The sequence below is a fragment of the Mixophyes fleayi genome, chromosome 5, assembly GCF_038048845.1.
Source record: "Mixophyes fleayi isolate aMixFle1 chromosome 5, aMixFle1.hap1, whole genome shotgun sequence".
In the NCBI taxonomy this organism is placed as follows: Eukaryota; Metazoa; Chordata; class Amphibia; order Anura; family Limnodynastidae; genus Mixophyes; species Mixophyes fleayi.
Window position 1 is genome coordinate 115,312,018 of NC_134406.1, and position 22,711 is coordinate 115,334,728.

Sequence of the window (22,711 nt, forward strand, 5' to 3'; positions counted from 1 at the left end):
CTGAGTATAGTGCAGGCTTGGCTAACCTGTGGTACTCCAGGTGTTGGGAAACTATAAGTCCCAGCATACCCTTACAGCAATAAGCTGCTATATATTGGCAAAGCATGCTGGGGCTTGTAGTTTCACAACACCGGGAGTGCCACAGGTTAGCCAAGCCTGGTCTAGTGGGACAATCCTAATTTTTGGTGACTGTTCTGCCCAATCTAAGGGACAGGTCAACACTGTGTACTCTTTATACACACACTGCATTCTGTACATACTACACTATGGTGCTAGCTGTCCTTCATGGGCTGACCACTCCCCACTCGTGTTTGGTCACGCCTCTATGATGGCTAGCCACACACCCTCTGGTGGGCCCCTAGCGTTGCAGTCCCCCGGTGGGCCCTTCATGACCCAGTCCGACACTGGAGTTGTACCCCTTAAGGATCTGTCAACATCCCCCACTAATGATAAGCCTGTGATCCTCCCTGTCCTAACTTGATTTATGAGGAGATGCAATTTGGCAAATGTCGATGTCTAGAAAATATGGTTTCTTAGTAAGTAGTTAATGAGTCTATAGTAGTTCTGCAGGCCGTGCATGTCCTTTGTTCAGTCTTTAGTAGTTTCTTGTTGCAAACTGCGCAGTTCTTTGGCTTTGCTAGTTCAAGTAATTCATGACGCTCATAGTCAGGTCAGGTTTCAGCAGTAATTTCTGTGATCATCAGAGGTTCGGGATTTTCAGTGGTTCCCTTTTTGGAGAGACAACAGTCAAGTGTCAGTAACTTCTTAATCAGCCATATATTTAGTATCATTATCACATATACGATCAACAGGATTGCAAAACCCTTTTCTACTAATGCCAATATTTCCAATATTCAACATGAATCATTAATGACAACTTTACCAATGAGGTTAAGCATCTGCACAAAGGCATTTTCAGAGTTTACTCCACTATGAGGGCAAATTGTTGAGCACTCCTTCCCATATGTTTCTCACAGTGGCATAGGCAATTTGTCACTTATCTGTCTGTTTCATACTGGGTTAGGGAGGCCTTGACCCCTACTTCAGTCACAATTATTCTGGCAAGACATATCAATACCATAAGACAGTCATTTCTATTTATCAGAACAAAACTCCCCTGATTTGAAGACTTTGCAGTGTGATGCGTGAATCAAGGTGTCTCTTTCCTGTACTTTCACTGCCATGGGAGTCATCAACAGGACTTGATAAGGACCCTTGTATCTGGGTTCAAGACTTCTTCTGATGTGCTTTCTCACGACCACCCAGTCCCTAGGTTGCAGTTTATGGGTACCTGTATCAAAATTAGGGTCTGGAATGGAGGAGAACATTTGACCATGTATTTCAGTTAGTTGTTTCTGTAATAAGGCAACATAGTTCAACAAATCACTATATACATGCTATAGTTGCTATGGAAAATAACAGCCTGTTCTGTTTGCTGTGCCAAACAGTATCTCATATGGTGTTAAACCTGTGTCTTTCCTAGGAGTGTTTCTTACTGAGTGCAGGTAAACATGAGATCCATGGCAGACCTGTTACAGCCATTATTTACCGCATTTTCTATTTCAGAGTACCATTAAGGCGCTCCACACATCCCGAACTTTGGGGTCTGTAGGGGGTGTGAAGGGCAGATATGATTCCCATGTCTTTTAATAGTTTCTGGAATCCTTGCCTCGTAAAGTGTATCCCTCTGTCACTTACAATGACCTCTGGTGCCCCATATCAGCAGATTACCTTATTCGCAATTTTCTTGGCTAATGCTTTAGCATTTGCTTTTCTATACAGCCATGTCTCTAGCCAGTGACTAAAGAAGTCGACACAGACTAGCACCGAGCATTTGGGAAGTTGTATATAAAGTCTATCTGTATCCTCTTATAGGGATACTATGCCGGTCTATTGCACTTAGCTTTGGGGGTAGTATCTCTGTGTGTGTCTTCACCTTCATCACTGTCTGAAGTGTCAGGGCCTTTAGTTCAGCTTCTTGTGCTGACATGTGACTCGGTAGAGTCTGTTCAATCACTATTTCTGTGTGTGTGGTTATAGCACACCCTGTATAAGGGACAGGATCTATGTAATAGTGTGAACCATCTACAAAAAGAGTGATGTCTGCATCTGGTAATGGTTTATCTTTAATGTCAGATAAAACCAGATATTCTTGTTTCATTAGTTCAATACAATCATGTTCAGAAAAATTTTGTTTGCATTTTTTTTTCTTCCTGATCAAGCTGGGATGGAATTTCCCCAAATCCCTTGGGGAACCCCAATATATACAGGTACTTCTCCCATCTTTTGAAACTTGCTGCAATAAGGCAGCAGGATTCAACATTGTGCACTGTTTAAATGTAACATTACTGGGAGTTAGCAGTGCTACTTCATAAGGATAGGCTTCACTAAGGAGCATGTGGAATCCAAGGAAAAGGTTCTTGGTTTCTGAGTTCCACAAGGTTTACACTCATTAGATGGGGTGTACAGTACAGCGGTTAAGACAGATGTGGTAACTTTAATTTTTCTGGAAGAGAAACACTTAGCTTTAATACACCTGTTAATAAGCCACATCATCAGTTCTATTAGTGTATATAATAAGGATTAATAACAGTCCTTGAAGTACAACATGTATAAAACTTGATACCAATCCTCATATACCCTTGATCCAATCGGCCAGGTACAGCCATGAAAATTATCCTTCTAGATAAGCATCTCCAGTGTGCTCCTTTAAAAAAATTATCATGTCTTAATTTTTGTAAGTGTTCATCAAACATTTTCTCTGGATCATCTGCATCACTAGTTAAAAAGGTGCAACCCTGGGCTTCAATTTAATTATTTAGGGTCAGGCAGCACCCTCCAGACTAAGCTGTCAGGTAGTCCAATATTAACCTATTGTCTTGTGTAAATGTAATAATGTGTTGGGCTACTGTCACAGAGGAGGTATCAGCACATGCAAGTATTGGCACAACTACACAGAGAGGCGCGGGGTCTAACACGCCACCGGTATTCACCAGGGACCCCCGCAAGGAGGTTTGGACTTCGCGGCGAACGACGTGCAGGTCGCGGCCCTCCCAGGTAGCTACTTGTGAGATGACGGAGATATTCGTGGTCGTACAGGCAGGGTCAGGAACCAAGCGGGCAGATAAGGTACTGAATCAGGAGACGAAGAGGAGTCAGCAGGCCGAGGTCAAACCGGAGTATACAGTGCAGGACAAAAGGGAGATCCAAAAGTGAGGTCAGAGGAAGCCGGGTCAGTAACAGGAGTAGTCAGGCAATAGTAGATATATATATATATATATATATATGGAGCTGGAACGCTGGAGACTAGATAACCAGTTGCTCTGGCACCCTAATGGTGTCAGAGCAGAGTATATAAAGGAAGTGGCCAGCCCTCATTGGTGGGCAGTAGGTCGGCGGTCAGACGCGCTGACCGGCGACAGGAAGTCCAGCAGCGTGTCCAACGCCGCCGAAGACGCATCCCCGTTGCTTGGCAACGGGGCGCTCAGCAGGAAGCAGACGCCCGTCCCTGCCTAATGAGGAGGCGCAGGGACGGCGTCTGATAGCTACAATACTCACAAATACATTTCTGTATTGGGCGTAAAGCCCTACAGTCATGGGTTGCTCTTTTCTTTATTTGGTTGGGTTAAACTTTCATATTAAAATTTTTTAATTATGTATAATGATCTCTACATTACTATTGGCATGAGTCTGGTTCTTCCAAACCTGGCTTTCCTTTCTAGACTAGTACACATCTACAGCGTACGGCAAAGGAAAATAACGTGCAATCTATATTCCTCCTGTTAATATCAATGAACTCCACTCTCTGGTCTCCCTTGGACCTTTAAAAAACTTGTAAAATACATTTTACACAGATTCCCCTTGTCTGAAAATCTTAACATATATCTGTGAACATGAGAGGCTCTGGGGCCTCTTGTGCTTCCTTTTTTATCTTTTAATTCTGAATTTCTTAGGGAAGGATAAAAAAGGAAAGGGAGGAAGAAAATACACAGTGCGCTCAGCAAGTGTTATATGTCACTCATTTCACAATCGGAGGGAATGTCCATTGTGCTGTATATCTTCATATTTAGTAAATCTGGCCGATAACAAATGTTTTGTTTGCGCTTGGTTTCTGTCACAGCGTGCAATACCGTTAAGGTAACTGGGTGTCCTAGCACAATATCTATAATCTTTTCAAGCACTAAAGCAGAGTATTATGCAAGTGACCTTAGCTTGCGACCATGTATTTGTGTCAGTACCCCTTGTACATGTACACTGACTTCATAACAAATGTTGAAGTCAGCAAATTGGATAAAGTCATTGTCACTCACCGGACTGTGAGTCCTACTTCTCGTGTGTTTAGGAACCGTGGCCGTCCACCATCCTGAGGGTCTGCGCATGTGCAGCCCTTTCAAACCTTCAGTACCTGTTGCTTTTAGTTAATTGGCTGATCAGGCAACACTCCCTATTTAAAGCACCTGTGGTCAATACCTCGTTGCCTGATCTTGGAGTCTCATTCCCTATGAGCCTCTGAAGGTGTTCCTGTGTTTCCTCGTGTATTCAGCTCCTGCTGATTCCTGTTGTTCGTTTGTGGTTTCCTAACCACTTTAACTCTCCCGTGTTCATCGTGACTGCACCAGCTGATTCCTATCCGCTGCCTCCGTGCTGCTACAGTATCCTGCTCACTTCAACTCTCCCGTGTTCATCGTGACTGCACCAGCTGATTCCTATCCGCTGCCTCCGTGCTTCTACAGTATCCTGCTCACTTCAACTCTTCCGTGTTCATCGTGACTGCACCAGCTGATTCCTATCCGCTGCCTCCGTGCTTCTACAGTATCCTGCTCACTTCAACTCTCCCGTGTTCATCGTGACTGCACCAGCTGATTCCTATCCGCTGCCTCCGTGCTTCTACAGAGTCCTGCTCACTGCAACTCTCCAGTGTTCATCGTGTCTGCAGCCAGCTGATTCCTATCCGCTGTCTCCGTGCTTCTACAGTGTTTCTGCTTCTGTCAACTCGCCTGTCTGCATCGGGTCAGCGTTCCGCTGCTTTCATCTCAGCTACTGGTTATCAGACCGCCTCAACTCTCCCGTGTTCTCCAGGTGTCCAGTTCCATATACTACTGCTTCCTGAGTATTTTCTAATCCTTGCTGGTCTACCTACCGTGCGCTGCACCTACTTGGTTACCGCTTCCACCTTCCAGTGGTCTCTCCTCCTGCCGGCCTCCAGCCGTTCAGGTATCCCTGCACGTCTCTCTGACAGCCTGCTCTCCTGAACCACGGTATGCATACTTCTCATTGACTGTGCTTGTGTATTGCATATCTAGCTGGACTGAGTTGTTCTCCTCCGGAGTTCCCTATCCACTGAGACTATTGCTATCATTTGACTGTGTTTCCTATTTGCCTGGATAGTTCTTGTGACTTTGTATATTTGTGCAGTGCTGCTCAGTTATCATTATATTGTGCATATCATCGTGGGATCAAGTTCTGTGTGTCCGTGTATACTCTGCATTGCATTCATCTCCTCGTGCTCCTCCTCACATATATATTTCAGTGGTACAACTTGCTAGATGCAGACCACTGTCTCCTGTTTCCTGTGACACCAGTTCCTAGTATCCTCTCACATAGCAGTGGTACAACCTGCTAACGCAGACCACTGACTCCCCTGATACCTTCACCTGGATTCCATTCCTTCACCTAGACAGCGGTACAACTTGCTATACGCAGACCGCTGACTCTCACCACCTCCTCGTTACTTCTGGACCTTCCTCCTCACTATAGCAGTGGTACAACTTGCTATACGCAGACCACTGACTACCCTCACGTTCCCTTGTCCATCCAGTTCCTCGTGTACAGTTATCTACCTATTACCAGTGCTGCTAGTCATAGACTTTCCTCGAGCATTCTCTTACCATCTGCTGTCTCCTGTTCCGTGGTCACCCCACTGCCAGAGTACCATATTACCAACTATACTGCTCTGGTAAGTCCATCATCTGGGGATACCTGGGTAAAGACTCCTAGTGCCCGTGACAGTCATTTCAATTAATATCGAGCAAACTTGATTGTCTTTGTCTGAAATTATGCGTAGAGCACGCTACGGCGTGAAAGGGCATATCCAGCCGCAACACGTGGCAATAAACAGTTTCTACACTTTTACACACATTCGCACAAACATAAACATTTGTAAATAGTACACATTAATTGTAGTTGCAACACATAGTCATTTATGTCGAAATATAGTAGAATTCATGTTTAATAAAGAAGGTATATGCATACTAGTGAAACCTATGGTTCAGGTTAAGGGAAATGTGTCATGTTTGATATCATATTAATCCCCTTTACATCAGCAGCTGTCTGGTGCATTCGGCGAAGAGATCGCACATTGTATACTCTAGTTATTGATGTTAGGGAATAAACCTTTAATATGATTCTGACTGTAAAATGCAAATGGACTGGTTGTAATTGGAGTTATGGCGGGAAGAACAGAGCTCATCCCCTGGAGAGATGACCCCACCTTTGGATTCCTTAGATTAAACCAGCCTATGATCTACAACCCCCTGGACCTTCCTTAAACCTGGACCAATAAAAGCAAGCCACATCATCTGCATTGTTTTACTGTATTTCTGTTTGCATATAAGCATGAGCCTCACATGCAGTGAACAGACTTCTTATCCACAGACTTCAGGATTGAATGACTGTGCGCTGGATCCAGAGCACCTGTGATAAGTAACGGCTGTACTTATTATTATTTCGCTTGAATTATTCTGCTACTTTTTGAGAATAAATATTTGTGCGTTGGAAACACAAATCGAGATTCGACAATCGTTATTGGATAGCGACAAAACGCTCTTAACACAAAATAACGTGAAAGGCTTGTCATAATCTGGCAAAGCCAGTGCTGGCGCTGAAGTTACTTCAGCTTAAAATTGGTTAAACATTTGGTTCTGCTCAGAGGAGAGTGTAAATGGCTTGCTATCATCCAGAAATGCTAATGCAGGAGCACATACAATAGCTCTTAAAGTCTTAAATCTTTTTAATTTCTGTAAAAGTATTGAATTCCCATTACCATACCCACGATACAAAGAAATATTTACAGTATATGACGATTATAGCACAGTAAACAAGGGCAGTAAATGTCTTTACAACACTGATTGACTCAAAACTGTAATGAGGATACAAATAAAAACCTTTTGCTTTCTGCACATACAGAAAAACCATCTGGTTCATGCATTTGCTATGCGAATAGCACATAAACTCTATTATCTCTTTCCAAAACAAGGTAATCATTACTCAGCAGAGTCTACGTTATTTAAATCCTTCTTTAGTTTATACTTATGTTTGTTGTGGCTGTAAATCAAAACATATTGCAAACTTCTATTCATTGGAAGTTGGATCAATGCAATCTGGATTGCCTAATGGGTCTTTGCAGCTGGAGACCTGTGAATAAAAAAAACTTTTGCATAGAGATTAACATTTATTCACTAGAATTTACTGTAACTGTAACATGCGTGTACACTGTTATCAGGTAACCAGTGAACAGCTGCTAAAAGCTTAACTGTGAGGCTATGCGTTCCATGCTTTGATTTCCTGAAAGAGGCAGTCCCTAATCTCACAAACAGGGAATGTCAAAGTGACGAGAACTGGGCGAGTTTTCAAAGCCACTCCTTTCTCATCATTTCTTAGTACCGCCCTTTTGAATGACACCACTAAAATTTCCGGGTTTAGAAACATTTATTAAAGTAATTCTATCGTTTTAAAATAAGCATTGCCCAATCAATTGTATGTGTGTCCAAAGCACATGGTGGTTTATTTTAGCAGATGTAAATAGTCAACAATTCAATACATTATTATATTATGATACAGTACAGTACAGCACAGCCAATACCAAAAGTTACATACATACATACCGCGGCAATCGCTGCGCTTCCATGGGTCCCAATGGAACAGTGTATCTGTTAGATAACTGGTCAGAGTAGACTGAGACCCTGGTGGGGGATGCAGATAATATATACAGTCAATGTTTCATTGTGAACAATAGAGATGACGTAGATTGTTTCTATAGGTCCAGACGTTGGGTGGGTCCAGGCCAGACAGGTAATAGGTTGGTTCAATCTAAGGAATCCAAAGGTGGGGGTCTTCTGTCCAGGGGTTCTGCTCCTTTTCATAGCCAGTATCATACAAAGGTTTACTCTCTAATATCAATAACTAAAGTATGCAATGTGCGATCTCTTCGCCGACTGCACCGGACAGCTGCTGATGATTAGGGCTTCAATATGATATCAGGCATGACACCTTTCCTATTACCTAAACCTTTAATAACACTACAATGTACATATAATCACTATATATATATATATATATATATATATATATATACATATATATATATATATATACATATATATATACATAGACTAATAATAAACCGAATACTATCTGCTCCTGAATTACAGTGTAACAGAACCAATATGAAATTATATAAATAACTAACTGTTGTAATGCGAGTGTGTGCGTGCGTATTTTACCGTGCGAACGCACCACACCACGTAACACATGGCGTACGCTTCGCAATACGCACGGCAAACCAATATTAAACCAATATACTTTCGTTCATCCAATTATACGACTTCAACAGTCCACCCTTTGATAGTTTATTGTACTATCACCTTAAAGATGTTATAAGCAGGATCTCAGTACCACGTTTCATTGTTATGTAATACAAATCCCCTTTGGTGTATGTCCACACTGTTTGTAGATCTAAACAAGTTATCATAAGAGAGAGTCTTAATCCTCTAAACGACTTCTTCTTTTACTATAAACCGTACACTTCTGGAGCTTGGAGATAACTTTTTGTATGCCCTTCAAGGGTGCAATAAAACACTTAATACATTATTTGGAAAGGTACATGGTACAGTAGAACGTGTATCAGCTATACAGAATTCTCTACTACAGTTCTTCAAGTTTAACAGGTTCTTCTGTCCAACGCATGTCTTTAAGCTCAGAATACATTTAAATACTTCATGTACATCAATAGCATCATCCTATGTCTATCAATAATGTCATATGCAATCTCCTTCAGCTTGCGTTAATATACACACATCTAATAATGTCACCAGTTCTTTTCATCAACACTTGTGGGCGGGCTATTGTCTGTTCGTTCTTCCCAGTCTCCCAATACTCAGATTTAACAGTGATCGGCTTGTAAAGCATTGGGAGACTTCAGACTGAGGGACCTAGGTGTCCTACTTTTTCCCCTAGTGACCTCCCACCCATAGTTCGGGCTACCTCAAGAATATTTAGTGGAAAGAGAACTAATCCTACTTGATATAATCACTGAGGCACGCGTGAGCACGCCCAGCACTTTGTTTGGTCTAAAACCTTACCCTCCCAAGAATGATAATCATTCTCAAGGATGCCTGCTCGAGTCCGGATATTACTGGACTGGCATCGCTGGGTGTATCTCTTTTTTTAACTATGGGGTCGCCGTACTTACGGACGTAATGCTACTCAGACAATAGCCCCTCGCACTTTCTCCAAGCTCCAAGGTTTCTAAATTTTCCTTTACCCCTGAATTGAATAGAGTAATTGACTGGACTGATTATGCTACTAACTTCTTCCTCCCCAATACCTCCTTATCACTACCTGAACCAGTCTCTGTCACCTGCTAATAATCGAAAGAATTAACCGCCCTGAGAAGAAAATGAAATGAGAGAACACAAAACAGGAAAAACTACAACTTCATGCTGGACAACAGTCTTAGCCTTTGGCTCAGGTGCTACTAACTGCATTCGAGGCCTTCCAGTACAGACTCATGAGTGCCCTTGGACCGTTCTCTGAGTGTTGCCCCTCTGCAGTGGGTGGTATGGGCACCAGTGTGTCTCTGCTACCCTTAAAGCCGTGAGGCTGGTAGCCTACACCTGGTACCTGTCTGGCAAATAACCTAAGCTTAAGAAATTTCTGCTCCACAACTTACTCTCCCGATCCAACATCCTGACAGTTAGTGTGACCTTTCAGGAAACAGTGTTTTGGACGTTCTTGGTTACTGTCTCGCTATTTACCTTCTCTCAAGGTCTTACCTAGCCTCCCAGTTACAATCTCATCTCACGAGGGGTCAAGAACATTTCAAAAACTGACAGGTTAGGAGTCTGCCCAGGGGTGATCTCTTGGTAGCGGGAAAGGACTAGTGGCACTTCAATCAAGTTCCAACTCTTATTCTATTCAATTTATTCTACCGAGTACCACTACTTTATGTTCACACTGGTTTATGGCTAATTGAAAGTATGTGATTTGTTACCACTACTCATACATTATACATCTATTATCAATAACATGAATACCCTATCATCTATTATAACTCTAGGACTATCACATTGAATAACAAAAGCTTTGAGTATGATACAGTAATACATTAGACACATTTCAATACACCTCTACCCAGACATTTTTCATTGGTACACCTGTGTATACTTGAGGATCCTGCATGGTGGTAATTGGATGACGTGTATTTGTTTTACCTGGAGGAAAACCCATCAGCAGGAGGGATATGGGATGGCTCTATTGGTCTACCTTGTCCATCTCTCCAGAGTCCACCAGACTCCTCACCACATCTCTTCACCTTCCAGACAGTTTATCCCTCGGGTAACACAAATCTTCCTATATTAACCAATATGTGTATGTGTGCATGTGTGTGTGTGTTCACCTTTTTAAAACTAAATCAATACAACGAAAAACAAAACAAAACATAGATTTGTTAGCTGTCACATAAAACCCTGCTGTCTATTTGACAGCTATGTTCTCCCTGGTGTGACAGCCATGTATGGTTGTGCGTGTAAGTGTGGACCTTACTAGCAGCTACTTCCGTTGGTAACTGTGTCCCTGTATAAAGTCCTCTATGTAGTGTCCTAATCATGTGCTGGTATTGCTATAAAACGATTTCTCAGTCACCTCAACATCGCCCTCTAGACTAGAAAAATGCTAAAGACCAATGTATATCAATCGATTTTCCCTCTGCCAACTCACATGTCATTCTCAGTACCTCATATTCAGCTACTTGACTAAGTGGGAAAAGGCAAAGGGGTCTCTTTCTATAACACTTTCTTTAAATATAACAGTATCCAGTACATGCCTGTCTAACAGTGAAAATTATAAAACCTGAAAATTCTACATTTTCTAGGGTTTCACATTGTCGTATCTTGTGGTAAAAATCCTACTCCAATGTTCTACACAGAGATGCATATCTGTATGCCTATCCTCTAGCAATCTCCTGTCTCCACCCTTTGTGCATCCATAAAAAGGCACATTTTTGTACAGGAGGCACGAGCCAAAACAAAAAACAAAACAGATATGCAATCTATAACACATGAATCGTATTTCCACAACAGAACCTTTCTGCTTAAAATCAGCAGTTTCTATACACATGAAAACAAAACCCCTGACTGTTTCTGTAACTTATGTCAATCTAGTGTGTGTATCTCTGAATTTGTCTTATGTAAAAACATAAAAATATGTTTTAGCCCCATTGTTGAGACTGTGTCTGATTTTATCTCTACCAGAGCAGAGAGAGAGAGAGAGAGAGAGAGGGAAAGAGAGAGAGATAGAGGTAGAGAGAGAGAGAGAGGGGGCGGGAGAGAGAGAGAGGTAGAGAGAGAGAGAGGGGGAGAGAGAGAGGGAGAGAGAGAGCGGGAGAGAGAGAGGTAGAGAGAGAGAGAGGGGGAGAGAGAGAGGGAGAGAGAGAGAGAGGGAGCGGGAGAGAGAGAGAAGTAGAGAGAGAGAGAGGGAGAGAGAGAGAGACTAGCGTTTGTGTAAAGAATGAGAAATAGGAAAGCAATGAATGATGGGAATACAAAGGTTTGAATACAAACATACATGTAGAAAGGGAGATTTTTACAACAAAATGACAGCTGGATTGGACTCTGACTCTATGGGGAAATGGCTGTATTCATTCCACTGTTCCCCTTAGCTATTTGCTAACTATGACCCCTCCCCATACTTGACTAGGGGTTCTTAACAGTGCAATCCAGTGTCGTCCGTCATTTGTTCATTAAGAACTCGGTATCTCATTGACTACATACCTTTTCAACGGACTTTTCTAACTTATAATAGAGAAATGTAAAAATGTACTCTTAGTGACTCATATTTTCTCTGAAATACATAAAACGATATTTTGGAGCAAAGTATGTACATACTTCATTGTTGGATAATGATTCTCAGCCAAACAAATTATCATGAGTCACTGCAGCCTAAAACAAAAGAGTGTTCCAATTGTCTATTGTTAATTAGTCTTTCAAGAGTAAATACCATATTTCTCTATCTCACCCCTTTTAAACACTTGTCTATACTTCTTTTGTGTCCCCTTTATCTGTGAAAAGAAAAACAAGATAGTTATCTTAAAACAGCAAACAAAACAAACATTTCTATTCTTTGCCGTCGGCTAGTGATTTAGGAAAAGAAACATGTGACAACATAAAACGAACAAACAAAATCAACAAAGATTACTTTTAAAAAAAATAAGTTTCTTTCTACATTTTGCACCTTAATGCTCACCACAGATTAACTCTAGAGTCGGCTATATTTCTCCCCCAGAATATTAGTTGTTACAGAGTGTGCAATCAATTAAAGGGGAACCTCTGAGAGAAGTGTACGCCTCCTTTGTGGATGTCTATGTGATTTCCAACCCAGGTATTCATTCTTCTCTCTACACAGTTCCTACTCATGTGTCCCTTCTTATGGCAGTAGAAGCACGTCCCTGTCATGTCTGCACAATGTTTTGCTAGGTGTCCTATTTTATTGCCTTGAAAACACTTCCTCAACTCGTGTTGTTTCTCTTCCTTTTTACAATCTTTCCTAATGTGTCCTTCTTCTCTGCAATTGTAACATCTCACTATTCTGGGTTTCCTGTTATGTGGGTTGTATTCTGGTGGTCGTGTGTGCAGTCCCTCTAGTGCTGGGATACTTATCATCATTACCCTATCACTTAGTGTCTCTTTCTGTTTGTTTATACTTTTATCATGTTCTATACCTGACTCCCTGAGAGCACTTACAGTGGTTCCTTTCCAGTATGGTAATGAAGTTTGCACCCTTCTTTTCAAGTTTTCCCTGAGGCCATCCATTAGAACTTTAACAGCAACTTCTCTGTAATATAGATTATCTTTTATGTCTGGTACCCCAGTATATTTGCCCATTGCTATCAAAGCTCTGCAAAAATAGTCTGCTGCATTTTCACTATCTTTTTGCTGGATACTAAAAATTTTACTCCAGTCCACTATCACTGGGAAATATGTGGCCAACTGTGTGATTATATGTCTAATATTGTCCTGATTATCATCCTCGGTTAAGGATTCATCCTCCTCCAACATACAATCCTTAATGAACTTTTGTATGTCAGTATTGAGAGGAAGACAGGTCTTCAATAATACTCGCCAATCGTTATTAGTTGGCTCATACACATTACCATAATATCTAATAAACTTCTGACATTTGGTCAAATCTTTCCTAGGATCAGGGAAATCAGACAAAATTGAAAATGTTTCAGACCTAGTGCATGGATCATGCTTTGCTACATGTTTTAAGGGAACATCACTATTCTTGTCTGCTTTCCCATTGGGAACTGCTGCTGTGCAGACAGGATGTAAGTCTACCAAATCACTGAAACTAGTTGCTGAAATTGCTGCTGCAGTACAATGGATGTCTCCCCCTGTGTTAACCTTTTCATTATTCTCACCACTTTCAGCAGCTGCCCCTGCTGGTGGGACCGTTCCTCTTCTTTGTCCTGAAACATTACTTTTAACGTTACTTAAAACAACATACAACTTACTAGTTACAGTTTTTACATTTTTGGTATTGGCTGTACTTCCCGCCCCGACCGAATTTATCGGGGGCGTGTTTGCGCTCAGTTCGCCACGCTTTGCAATGCACACTTCCGGAATGCTTGTTTCCGGTACGCTTACTTCCGCTGAACACGTGTTTTTCCTTACACTCACTTCCGCTGTGCGTTCGCTGCTCTGCCACGTGTTACCTTCCATTTGCCACGATTTTAAACAATGATTATGTGCATTTCTCACTTTTGTTGACTTAATCAACCGTACTTTATCTTTTACGGTATTTAGCACCTCTGCATTAAAACTCCCTGTTGTTGGGAAAGGCCTATCACAATCTTTGGTCATTTCGACCCACGTGTCACAATACACAGTTGCGTATGCACCATATTTTGCACACATGAGAAATCTCGCTGACTCAATAAGACCTTCCTTAGGCAGTAAATTGGCAATCTCTAGCGTATGCCTAGCACCCATGTTGCACAATATACTTTCTACCCGGAACACAGACACACCGCAATGCTCTGTTCCTTCCGGCCAAATGTGAAACACAGACACACCGCAATGCTCTGTTCTTTCCACTAAATAATTTCAACTCTGTTGCTATACTCACCGCTAGAGATCTATTATGCTCGGTGAACGTATTTCCTTTAGCCGTGCTCACTCGCTTTTCTCGCCCCTGGCGAGGTTTCCTAATGCAGAAATATCACTGTGGGCCCCAAGGGCTATCAGCTCCTCGATACCCTGGCTCAACCACAAAAATCTGCTGAGTTTATTATCGCTGGGAGCGCAAGTTAATACAATCAACCTGCCTTTCCAGTATAATTCCTCCTAGCTGCTTCACCAATTCGCACTAACGGTGCGATCAGATCGCACTGCCTACCAATACTAATTATTAGCAAACCTTGCGATCTATTGGTAGCGCTTTGCGAAAACCCGGTTTTCGCATTCGGTATACCTGCCCTGTATACAGTACAGTACAGCACAGCCAATTCCAAAAGTTACATACATACATACCGCGGCAATCGCTGCGCTTCCATGGGTCCCAATGGAACAGTGTATCTGTTAGATAACTGGTCAGAGTAGACTGAGACCCTGGTGGGGGATGCAGCTAATATATACAGTCAATGTTTCATTGTGAACAATAGAGATGACGTAGATTGTTTCTATAGGTCCAGACGTTGGGTGGGTCCAGGCCAGACAGGTAATAGGTTGATTCAATCTAAGGAATCCAAAGGTGGGGGTCTTCTGTCCAGGGGGTCTGCTCCTTTTCATAGCCAGTATCATACAAAGGATTACTCTCTAATATCAATAACTAAAGTATGCAATGTGCGATCTCTTCGCCGACTGCACCGGACAGCTGCTGATGATTAGGGCTTCAATATGATATCAGGCATGACACCTTTCCTATTACCTAAACCTTTAATAACACTACAATGTACATATAATCACTATATATATATATATATATATATATATATATATATATATATATATATATACATATATATATATATATATACATATAGACTAATAATAAACCGAATACTATCTGCTCCTGAATTACAGTGTAACAGAACCAATATGAAATTATATAAATAACTAACTGTTGTAATGCGAGTGTGTGCGTGCGTATTTTACCGTGCGAACGCACCACGCCACGTAACACATGGCGTACGCTTCGCAATACGCACGGCAAACCAATATTAAACCAATATACTTTCGTTCATCCAATTATACGACTTCAACACATTCAATCTGGAATCTTGGTTCCAAGTATTCAACCATTTTAAAAGCAGCACTGTCTCATAAATCAGAGTACTCTCGTTAGACACCACACATTGTGTCTGTAAATCACTCAACATTTTCTCAACAAAATCTACCGTGACCAAATATTCACACATATATCTAGATTCTGTGATTTCCATGTTGAAAGTACAAATATATTCACTTAAGTCTTGCTCACAGACAACATTTTATCTCGTAACATTTCTTAAAAGGCATAACAAACCCTCTTGATTTCTGAGAACATATATCAGCGCCATTTTAACACAGATAAAAACAGCTTTTAATATCTGCATGTAAGCTCACTCCCACAATTCTCAACTTAATTAAAGAGAAAGCTATTTTTCTCAACTTCAGAAACAAAATTACTTTGTTTAAATACAGAAACGGCTTGTTGGATCCCAGCCAGCTTTGTTTTGACACTAGTAATAATAGTGATAATGTACATTATTTACAATCTTGTCCGTGCAATCGGAACAAACATTTTAAAACTTCTTTTGTATCTCTTTAAAAGCTTATCAATTAAGCATTGAATGTACAACTTTTTCAACCTTGAAACATGTCTCTTGTAAAAAACGGACAAGACAGACAAACATTGTGATTTAAACTAAATCACACATCTTCCTTACAGAGCACTAAGACAGAGAACAAACAGCGTGAATTATCACGGATCTCCCTCACACGCAGTAAAGCTGGGTAGACACTACACTGTTTTCGCCCAATAATCGTCTCAAACAGCCGACATACGACCGACCGTTCGTTCAAAAGTAGGGTCAGTGTGTGCAGTGGCACGATGGTTGAAAGTCTGCCCAAATGGACGATTATCGCCTCATTTGGTTGGTCATACCGTTTAATATTTTCGTTTCCGCTGTGTAGTGTGTATAAACTTCCGACCGATCCACAACAGTGAGTACGAAATTGGAGATAACATCACAGAATTCTAAAAATCAACAATCAAAAGACAACTATTGCAAATAAAAAATAGTCTCGAGAATATTCACAATTCTTCCTGTCCACAAGAAATTGTACTCACAAAATCATCATCATCATTTATTTATATAGCGCCAACATATTCCGTAGCGCTTTACAATTGGGGACAAACATAATAAACTAATAAACAAACTGGGTAAAACAGACAAAAAGGTGAGAAGGCCCTGCTCACAAGCTTACAATGTATGGGACAATGGGAGATTGACACATGAGGTTAAGTATACATTTTGCATCTTGGCCCAGCCAGACTGCAAAGGTAAAAGTGACTCATAAGCTAAATGATCCTGTCACACAACAATGTTGGTCAGGGGGTAGTTGTCTTGTGTGAAATTGTGTAACAGGCAGTAACAGGCTAAGGGTAGTGAGGTTAAGAGGGTGGTTGAGGAATATTATAAGCTTGTGTGAATAGGTAGGTTTTCAGAGAACGCTTGAACGTTTGTAGACCAGAGGAGAGTCTTATTGTGCGAGGGAGAGAGTTCCATAGAGTGGGTGCAGCCCGAAAAAAGTCCTGTAACCGGGAATGGGAGGATGTAATGAGGGTGGATGAGAGACGCAGATCTTTTGCATAACGGAGTTGCCGAGTTGGAGATATCTTGAGACAAGAGAAGAGATGTATGTTGGTACAGCTTTGTTGATGGCCTTGTAGGTTAGTAAAAGTATTTTATATTGGATTCGGTAGAAGACAGGCAGCCAGTGTAGAGACATACAGAGTGATTCAACAGAGAAATAACGATTTGCAAGAAAAATCAGTCTTGCCGCAGCATGCAAAATAGATTGTAGGGGTTTGAGTCTGTTTTTGGGAAGACCAGTAAGGAGGGAATTGCAATAGTCAATGCGGGAGATGATAAGTGCATGAATTAAGGTTTTAGCAGTGTCTTGCGTGAGATATGTGCGGATTCTGGAAATGTTCTTTAGATGTATGTAACATGATTTAGATATAGAGTCAATGTGGGGAACAAAGGATAGGTGTGAGTCAAGGATTACACCTAGGCAGCGAGCTTGTGGGGTGGGATTTATGGTCATGTTATCAACAGAGATAGAAATGTCAGGTATGCTCTTGTTGGCGGGTGGGAATATTATTAACTCTGTTTTAGAAAGATTAAGTTTGAGTTGGCGAGAGGACATCCAAGATAATATGGCAGAAAGACAGTCAGTTACACGGGACAACACAGATGTCGAGAGATCAGGAGAGGATAGATAGATATGGGTATCATCCGCATAGAGATGATACTGAAAGCCAAAGGAACTTATTAGATTTCCAAGAGAAGCGGTATAGATAGAGAACAGCAGAGGACCTAGCACTGAGCCTTGTGGTACTCCAACTGATAGGGGAAGCGGAGCAGAGGTGGCTCCAGAGAAATTAACAGTGAAAGAGCGATTAGAGAGGTAGGATGAGAACCAGGATAGAACAGTGTCTTGAAGACCTAGGGATTGCAGCGTTTGTATGAGAAGAGAGTGGTCAACGGTGTCAAATGCAGCCAAGAGATCCAGGAGAATTAGGAGAGAGTAATGGCGTTCAGTTTTAGCAGTGATCAGATCATTGACAACCTTGGTCAGCGCAGTCTCTGTGGAGTGTTGAGAACGAAAGCCAGACTGAAGAGGATCCAACAGGTTGTTTGCGGAAAGGAAGCGTGTGAGGCGAGTGTAGGCAAGTCTCTCTAGAAGCTTGGAGGGGCAAGGGAGCTGAGAGATGGGACGGTAATTTGAGAGAGAGTTTGGGTCGGAGTTTTGTTTTTTTTAGAATTGGAGTATTCACTGCATGCTTGTATAGTGATGGAAAGATGCCAGTAGAGCGTGAGAGATTACAGATTTGAGTTAGAGGTGAAATGAGTACAGGAGACAGGGATCTACCAATTTGTGAGGGAATAGGATCAAGAGGACAGGAGGTAGAGTAGGAAGATAAGAAGAGAGTAGAAATCTCGTCTTCATTTGTGGGGTCAAATGAAGAGAGGGTGTCAGAGGGTAGATACCATTTCTAGTCTGATCTTATCAATCTTGTCCTTGAAGTAGGAAGCAAGATCCTGAGCACTGATAGTAGATGGAGGGTTCGGGGTGGGAGGATTGAGAAGATGATTAAATGTATTGAAAAGGCGTTTGGGGTTAGAAGACTGAGGATAGATAAGAGATTGGAAGTATGTTTGTTTTGCAGTGTCCAGAGCATTTCGATAGGAGCGGTAGACAGAAGTATATGTGAAGAAGTCATTAGAGCTTCGAGATTTACGCCAGTGACGTTCTGCTTTACGGGACAGTTTTTGAAGACGATAAAGTAAGGCTCCTCATGTATTTTTCCTGTGTTTAGGCTTTGTGTGCGCCCGAATTCTCAAGATCCGTGGCATGTTGAATTCGGGCACAGAGCTGCTGTAGTACACAGAGGCTGCAAGTACCTGTGTAGGGTAATACAGTGGAAAAAAAGGAAAGTTTGTGAAACTACAAGTCCTAGCCAGCCTTGGCTGCCACTTATAGCCTGGGCATGCAGATACTTCTAGGTTGTTGAGTCAGTTATTTTAAGTACATACCCATGGCAGCCAGGGCTTGCTGGCTCTTAGAGAACCACAAGTTCCAGCATGCCCTGACACCCAGGGCTCGCCGAGACATATAGTGCCACAAAGTCCTGTTGCTGTCCAAAAAAATAACATTTCAGGTTCTGGAGTAGTTCAACCAAAAAACAAAAATATATTCCAAATGTGCTTGAAAACAATCTTCTTTCTTCAGTCAAAATAGGATCCAGCTTGGCAAAACAAGAAACCCTTTACAACGACCGCACTATGGTCTTCTGTGTGGTTATAATGAGGGTGATGTGATTTATTTTAGGGGTTTTATTATTTTTATTAAAGTAATGTGGTTTCAAAGAGGTTTGAGTGTTTATTTATATTTTATTTTGTGGTTCTACGTGGTTCAGCGAGCCTTGTAGTTCTACAAGCACCAGCATGCCCAGACTCTTGATGGCAGCTCGGGCTGGCTGGGACTTGTAGTTCCACAAACTAAAATGTCCGTGAGGTGTAGGAAGAGCCCTAGTTTATTCAGCACGAGGCTGGGTCTCACTAGGGGATTGAGGGGAAGTGCACAATTTTTTTGTGGACCCCACTCCTTAGGGAATCTAGCCCGTACCGAACAGCCTGGGAATGGTTTGTCATTATGGCAAGCGGAACTCCTGCCGTATGTCCTGCTGCTGTAGTGTCAACAACCTGTCTGATTGGACTAGTACTGGCTTTTGTGAAATCGGGGGTACTTCACACATTTTTTTTTTTAAATCTATTTTTTACACAGTAAAGAGCCGGTGGGTCAGTCCGCTGTAATGCTGCCCTCTTCACTGGCTCCGCAGGCGCTGACAGGTACATACATACCTGCAATGCCTGTGCACTACAGCAGCCCTGCGACTGAATTCAACAGGCTTGATGAATTCGGGCGCACACAAAACCTAAACACAGGCATAAAATTCTGAGTGCAGGTTGCGCTCAGAATACGTGCCCTAATAAATCAGGCCCATAGAAAACAACATAATCATCCCACGTAAATAAAAAACATAGGGGGGTATTCAATTGTTAGCCAGAACCACTAAAATCCTGCGCTCTAAAAATATTACCGTTAATACGGTAATATCTCGCTCGTATTAACGGTATTTACACGCAATATTACCGTATTGAGGGTAATATTTTTTGAGCGCGGGATTTTAGCGGTTCTGGCTAACAATTGAATACCCCCCATAGAGTTGCCGTTAGAATAAATCAATATATGTAAATTTATTTGTAATTATTACGTTTTTTTTTATAAACATGTATAATAAAGTTTAATTTACACTTTATTAAAATTATTTTTAATTTATAATGTATTAAAGTATAAGAGAGTTGCTTTTTTATTCTATTTAAAGCATTGGGTGAAAGTAAAAAGTGCCATCTAATGGAAGAAAATTTAACTGCACACAATCATCCTGATCATCCTTTTCTGTGATCATCCATTTAGTATACTCGCCAACTCTCCCAGAATGTCTGGGAGACACCTGGTTTCCAGGTAGGTCTCCAGGGAGAGTATGGCAGCCGAAATGGGCAGAATTAGTTCAAAAATGCATTTGGCCCCGACCCCTCTGTAAAATTACGCACTTGCGCCATTTCATGTCAGGGGCAGGGCCAAAATAGCGCGATCTGCATAGCAGCCCCCTCCACGCAGCTCCTGGACGTCAACGTTTGAAAGTCAGCAAGTATGATTTGGTTCATCCCCAAGACTCGTTTAAGGGATTAAATAATGCCTGAAAATCACCTCAAACGTGAATATGCCTGACAGGGAAGACAATTTTCCCTTTTGAATTCAGTAGAAATATTGTAATGTTTGGTGCTAGAACACTGGTCTACCTGGCCCTTCATTACTTTCAGGAGCTATACATTAATATTTGCAGCAGCCCACCTCCACTGTGTACCATGTGAGTACAACAATCATGTGGCCGGGTGACGTTAGAAGGTCCTTTCAGTGCAGTAACCCATTTCCACTATGCACCATGTGAGTTCTGCAGTCACATGATCTGTTGTCGTCAGAAGGTCTGTTCGATGAAATGGATCTAGCCACTACCGAATAACAACGGACAATAACATGTGTGTTTAATTTTCAGGAGATTTGTTTTAGCTTAGTAAATTTTTATAGTATATATTGATCTACTGGAATACAATTTTCCTGTTTTCTGCTTTCTACAGCATTGACAACCTGTACCTCCAGACGGGTGTAAACCTCTTACAACTCTACAGGTAAACACTCTGCCATAGTTATTGGTTGTGCCTTGTAAGGTTGTTGAGTCAGTTATTTTAAGTACATATATGATATACACGGACATGCAATTTGGAAATGCCTATAGTATGTCTACAGCTAAATGTATGTATGCATGTTCAATATCTGCAAGTAGTTTCTGCATTTCACATATCTTGTTTTGAATGACGATCAATATATTTCTTGGGATGGAAACTAAGTATTGTTTATAATGTGTCAACACTTACACCTAAACTTTACAGTAAGGAACATTAATTTGACCTTATGACAGGTTCATATTTTGAATTTGAATGCGACTGTGCTTTATCTCTCACACAAGTGGATCAGTGGAAAGTGACATGAATATTTTTTTTTATCATTCATATATGCGTCCACAGGAATGAAGTCTGTTAATTTCTCTGTTTTACTGTGTTGTCTGTTTTAGTTTTTTTTTAGTCATCATAAAGTTTATACTTCTAAATTATTCCAACGCCATGGACAGTACACTGATTTTTGATTTATCCCCAATGATAACACTTTCCTTAGTGTTGAAATAATGAATAACTTTAATCATGATTAGCATGTATTCTGTGTTAACAAAAATAAAGTGAATTGAATAACTTATTGATGGTAGAATTATCAACTCTTCCTTTTTATTGTATAATGTATTCAGATTCTGTGACTGGCAGGATTTAGGTTGTACCTGGTGGTAATTAATAAAATAACCAGTATAATTTACATATGCTAGTAGTTAAAAATAATGTTAACCCTGCTTGGTGGTGTGTTTAATAAATTTAACAATGTATAGAAGTAAAGTTAAAGAGGTTTATTTTTGGACTACCAAGCCTTAATCTGACATGTCTGTTCCTTTTTCATGTTACCTCAAGAATAGAGCTGCCGTGACCTAAATTTTGCTTATTTCTCATCCTACAGGCTTTCCTTATCAATTTAATAATGTTCATTTAAAACTTGGGGGGGTAGGATGGAGGTTCTTAGAGAGACCAATTTAAAGAGGTGTCGTCAAAACATACTCCAAGCATTAACCCCTGCTTTGAACCATTAAGGGTGGTGTCACATGGTTGTTTAAAATGTTAGTTCTTTATTTAGCAATTAAAGTGCAGAGTTAATACAACCAGGTCATTCCATGTCAGTTCATCCAGGAAATGACACCCACCAACTCAGATTTCCATGAAACTTGGTACACCTGATACTACCACATTTAAAAAGTATCTTCTCTAGGCCTCATAGTTTCTTAGATATAGGGGTTCAACGTTATGTAAAATTGCTTAGAAATGCCACTCCTGATTCACCATTTTTAGTGTGATATGTCTGATAAAAAAACCTAAAAAAACAAAACATCTCAGGGCCTTATTTAGAGTAGCGCGCAAAGTCAGTTTCAGGCGCATCGTGCACAT

At 41.1% G+C, this 22,711-nt stretch overlaps 1 protein-coding gene and 1 long non-coding RNA gene across 8 annotated transcripts in view; one reads left to right on the forward strand and one right to left on the reverse strand.

Moving 5' to 3' along the window:
* Positions 1 to 520: 520 nt before the first annotated feature.
* The window catches only part of LOC142158614 (uncharacterized), a 183,368-nt gene continuing 161,177 nt past the window's right edge, over positions 521 to 22,711 (reverse strand). The window contains exon 2 of the long non-coding RNA XR_012692817.1: positions 521 to 1,757. This is a non-coding gene — a long non-coding RNA (uncharacterized LOC142158614). The remainder of the gene's footprint in view (positions 1,758 to 22,711) is intronic.
* Positions 21,042 to 22,711, forward strand: part of LOC142158612 (uncharacterized) — a 220,247-nt gene continuing 218,577 nt past the window's right edge. For all 7 annotated transcript variants that reach the window (XM_075212730.1, XM_075212735.1, XM_075212734.1 and 4 more), the window contains exons 1-2: positions 21,042 to 21,148; positions 21,248 to 21,298. The gene's annotated coding sequence lies outside the window, so the exon portion shown is untranslated. The remainder of the gene's footprint in view (positions 21,149 to 21,247; positions 21,299 to 22,711) is intronic.